A 5,787-nucleotide genomic window follows, 5' to 3' on the forward strand; every position below is an offset into this window, starting at 1 on the left:
GAGGTAGGACTCCTCTTCCTGTATTCATCGCTAATCGAGCTTCCACTTCATCGTACAGTCTTGCACCTTCTGTTGCAGCTTGTAGTGTGGCTGGTCTTTGCAGCTCCACAAACTTACGGACTTCTGGTTGTAATCCTCTGAGAAACACCCCCTTCTGAATGCCATCATCTAGATTATGGTTAGCCCATCTCTTCAGGATGGATTCCATTCGTGAGACATAAGCTTCTACTCTTTCTCCAGAGGATTGACTTAGGTTCATAAATTCCTCTCTCATCCGCTCTTCAAAACCTTCACGCCTGAATTTAGTGAGGAAGGCCAACTTCAGGTCATCCCATGTGCCAAAAGTTCCTGCTGCTTGTCTCTCATACCACTGAAACGCCGCGCCCTTGAAAGTGGCGGGGAAAATTGCTAACCAATGCTTAGGGGTTCTGGCATTGTTAGCCACACACGCTACCATAAACTTTGCTACATGAAGATCGGGGTCTTCATTGTACTCTCCCTTAAAAACTGGCAATGGGACTACATTCGCTGGTCTGTCATCAATATTTCCAGGACGGATCTGGCTTGGAAGTGGACCTCCAGCAGGAGGAAGGACTTGATGTGCCATTGGGACTTCTGTAAAGAGTTCCACAAGGGCGTTAAAGGCGGCTTCTGCTGCTAGCTCGTTCTCAGTCTTGAATTTTGATTTCTCTCTTCTCACGTACCTCTGGACTTGTTCTAACACTTGCCTTTTTATTGCGTCATTCATCAGGGGTGTGGCTCCACTAGGTTATTAGTGCTCCACAGAGGGTTAATAGAAGACTTCAGTCTCTGGAGAACTCTCTTGCCAACATTTCTTCTACTTCTTTCCTTTCAACGTCCCTGAATTCTGCTTTCATGCCACTGCACAGAGGAAGGTATTTGGTTCGGAAGGTGTCAAAATGCATACGTCTGAGCATTGTGGTGGTGCCATCATCATAGTAATGCCAGCTTCTGATGGTTTCAACAGTGTATGTTGTGAAAAACACTCTGTCTACCAGCTTCCAGTGGGTTGCTAATTGAACAAACAGAAGATTATCAGTACACCAAGCATCCCATGTATCTTGCTGTTGAGCGTCCACGAACAAATTCCAACTCTTTTCCTTCTTGTCCCTGTGAACCTCTATAGACCAAGACTCCTGAAGCCTCTTCACAATCTCCCACTTGATGTTGTCTGGAAACGTCTCAATGAATGCCAAATCTTCCATGGATGGTCATTCTCTCTATTTCTGCTCTTCAGTTTGTTCCCAAACAGTTTGCTACCAAGATGCAAGTTTCTGCTGCTTCAACAGGAAGAGGAAACTGTCCACCACATAAAGCATGCATCATGATGGTGATGTGTTTCCGCCATTGTGGGATGAACTTCTTGTGGAAAGTGGCTTTGATTATGAGGAATTCCAACTCTTCAGTGGAAGAAGGAACTTTACAAAGATCCATTGAATTCTTCTCTTCTTGGCAATGCCATTTCCTTCATTTTCAGCCTCTACTGGTGCTTGTTGATGGCAAGTTTCCCCGGCTGCGCACCAAAAACATGGAGCCCCGAGAGGAACACCAAGGAAAAGGGAATTCTCTTGCAAGAAAATCTATCTTGTAACATCAACAAGCTTGTTTATCATGTTTCATATGATCACAATGAAGAAAAGAACACCAGGCACAACAAATCTTCATGTAGCATTATGTAGATCTCCCATGGATTTGATAGAATCAACCATATTCTTCAACATCTTCACAAAATCCATCAATAGAACAAAGAAAGCAAAGGAATACACCATCTTTGAATGGAAATACATCACATAGTATTCATCTTCAATATCTCCATAGTCTTCTCTCTCAATCTCTCATATACAATCACTCTGTTTGAGTAGAATTGGCTATCTCTAGCTCTCTCTCTCTCTCTCCATCAATAATACATCATATCCTCACTACAATCTCTCAAAATTCACTCTCAATAATCCCTCTTAGGTCGTGGATACCCCTCCCAAGAGATATGTCTGATATGAAGGGTCACCAGAGCCACTACAGTGTCCTTTCATAGCTCACTACTGTCACTTCACTCTAGTCTTCACTTGAGTCTTTAGCAACTACTTCTTCCACTTCTTTCAGCTCTTTTGCACTTGTATTCACCTCTTTCCAAGGCTAGAAAACTTTCCCAAGCTACACTCTCATCCATCACAACACATACAGAAGCATACAGAACAGTCTACATAACAGTACCAGAACAGCTACAGTATAGAGCAGAACAGAACAGAACATAAGCTCTACAGAAGACCTACAGAAGGTTATCAAAACCTCATAACTCATTCTCAAATCATTCCAAGCTCTCACAAACTATTCAATAAGCTTTCATAATATCTCAATCTTCATCAATCAATACTCCATCCCTCCTTACAGAAGACAATCAGAACAAAACAGAGCAAAACAGAACAAGAACCAATCAGAACCTATCAGAACATCACAGAACCACCAACAAACATCATGAACTTCCAAAACACCATCATTACCATCCAAAACACTCTCAAACCACTTCTAAACCAATCAATCATCTCATAAAATCAACCATTCAGTTCTCAAAAACAACAAAAATCAGCCAAAAAATAAGTCATTTCAACACTCAACACTCACTCCTCTTCTTCTCTAAACCCCAGTGGTAGACCTTCAACCCCCAACACGACGACAACGTGAGACCCAAACACCATGCACAGTGCAAGCATAAGGAAAGCCTTATATCTTTGTGTGCCAAGTGAGGCATGAGACACTGATGCAAAGTGAAAAGTGTAAGTCTCAAATTGTTTAGGTCAAGTTAATGATTGCACTAATCATGGTGCCCCGTTGGTGCCATGCCACAAGGACGTGAGACCCAAACACCATGCATAGTGCAAGCATAAGGAAAGCCTTGTACAAAGCAAAAAGTGCAAGCCTCAAAATTTTTAGGTCAGGTTAATGACTACACTAATCATGGTGCCCCGTTTTGGTGCCAAGCCACGCAGACATGGGACCCGAACACCATGCGTAGTGCAAGCATAAGGAAAGTCTTGTATCTTTGTGTGCCAAGCGAGGCCTAGGACACTAACACAAAGAAAAAAATCCAAGCCTCAAATTGTTTAGGTTAGGTGAATGACTACACTAATCATGGTCCCCCTTTGGTGCCAAGCCACGAGGGCATGGGACCCAAACACCATGCATATTGCAAGCATAGGGAAAACCGTGTGTCTTTCTGTGCCAAGCTAGGATAGTGACTCAAAGAGGAAAGTGCAAGCCTCAAATTGTTTAGGTCACATGTAAGAGAAAACCACACACATTTGCATTTTTATTCAATTCTAGATTGAGCTTGCCAATGTAATGCTTGTTGCCAAAATGCTTGCCAATGTAATGCTTTTAAAATTTTCTTGCTTTGTTTCACATGGGATTCAATGCATTATGTAATATTTTAATGCTCTTGTTTTGTCTCACATGGTCTTCAATGATTTTTTCCAAACCAAGAGTGCTTAACATGCAATGTCATGTGTTACCAACTCACAATCATTTTCTTCCAATCATTTTCTGCCAATGTTGCCAATAATAATCATTTTCTACCAAGCCACCAACTTTACAAGCTAAAAAGAAATACAATGTACATTGCTTTGGAATGAATACATGGCACACTTAATGCTACTACAAACACATAGCCCACTACAAACACATGATCATTTACATTTTTTATTATCCACTTACATTGCCCATCCTAAACATATAGCCACCATCCTCGTGACACCTATCCTACAACCCCCCAAAATAGTAAATATTTAGAGCAAGAATGAAAAATTATTTATTGTCCTACTTGCATACATAGAGAGTGTAAACAAGCCTTATCATGTATATTCAAGCTCTCATAAAGAAGCTAGATGCATACTTGAAGTAATTTCAACAAGCATTAATGAATCTAGAAGGGTCTCCCTATGTGAATTTTTTAATCCTCCTTCAATTTGGGTACTCCCTATGATATAAATACACTTCTTAGCATATAGAGAACACATAGATTGCAATTGTCTCACAAATTAATATACATGATAGGATAACTTTCCAAAAAGTGACCACCTACTAGGAAGAATCCCATGTGAACAAGAGCTATGATCTGTACATTGTGTCGAAGTAGAAGTACTACATAAGTGAAAAAGGGAGAACTAGCCATGAACATTGAATGAAAAAAGGAGGTGAATAAGGAGGTTACAAGCTGTGCTTCAATTTCAAAGCATGTCTTTAAAAAATAGGCTTTTGCATGTAAGAGTATTGCGATCATCTTGGCCAATGAAATAAGGTCTCTAAAGTAAAAGTATGAAATGGTTCAAACCTTCACATGTAATACTAACATGGATTAAATATCCATTTGAGTTCTACATAGGTATTCTACATAAACACACACACACCCACACACACACACACACGCACACCCCCTACATGTACAAAACCAACAAGAGAGAGTGAGTGAGACAAAACCTTAGTCCACACAAAGGTTCCCAGGAGGTTGTCAGCAGGTCCATGAGCAATTTGGTGAGTACGGAACCATCATCCACAAATATCAGGAGCAGGGAATCCAAAAATAGCTGGAGAAGGGAGCCATCATCCATGAATAGTCATCCAACAACAAGAAGAGCAAGGAGCCATCATCCACGAATAGTAGCCATCATCCACGAGTAGCAAGAGCAGGGGTAGATGCATTATTATATGACCTGTTAGTCAGGAGATGCACCATGATTCCTACAGGAGATGCACAGTTTACCAGCATGGGATCAGCACATGCACTAAATCAGAGGTGCGTCGTTAGTTAGGAGACGCATTGTTTAAGTCAAACGACTTGCCGTTTTAACCAGGGGATGTGCCATTAAGTCACGAGACATGCCATTTTTAACCAGGGGATGTGCCATTTTATTTAGGGATGCTCCATTTTTTAATCAAATGCAGATGCTGCTATGCCACTATGACACTAGATGCACAAAACAAGAGACTCTTGCGCCATTTCTGCTTAGCAAATGCCGCCATGACACCAACCTGCTGCATGAGACAAGAAACCAGTTGCATGAGACAAGGATGGGAGAGAGAGAGAGAGAGAGCAAATGTGGGGGGTAAAGAGGGAGAGTAAATTACTATTTGTAAATTTAATGATTTTAGAGAGAGAGAGAGGAAGAGTCGGTGAGTTATTGTGGAGAGAGAGTTGGGACCACCAACAAAGCTTTCTCATGCATAGCATTTCTCTCCAGCCACCTGAGTCTAGGGTAAAGGGGCCGATTTAATAATAGCTACCAGTCCCCCTTTCGATCTCTTTGAATCCATCGACCTTATGAGTTTTTCTTGTTGCCATGGCTTTGTAAGGTTAAAAGTTTCTCTCCGTTAGAATTTTGGATGAAGCTGATGAGTAGCTCACATGAAGATTTCATATCTCTGCATTTCCATGTATCAAAAAATGCCTAGAGAATTGTGACTATAGTGAGCCTTGCAAAAAAAAAGAATCAACACCATTTTAGTGACAGATTGACAGGGCCCTTCTTCCAATTTGTGAATAACACATCATTAGTTTCAGGGAAAAAACAAGTGATAATGTCCTTGAATTGGCATGGTTGTGCAATAATAGATCATTCACTAAATCAAGGGCCTTCATTTTATTAGCCCCCTTACCCTAGTGATCTCATCACAAATTTGTTCGCCCTTGCCAAGGGCTCCTACGTTCAAGGCACAAATAAGGTAGCTATCTACAGTGGGGGAGTGTCGCTTGTATCACATCTTATCAAAACATTT

This window comes from Lygodium microphyllum, chromosome 10, assembly GCF_053477565.2.
Source record: "Lygodium microphyllum isolate KBCC chromosome 10, Lygodium_microphyllum_v1.1.10, whole genome shotgun sequence".
Taxonomy (NCBI): domain Eukaryota; kingdom Viridiplantae; phylum Streptophyta; class Polypodiopsida; order Schizaeales; family Lygodiaceae; genus Lygodium; species Lygodium microphyllum.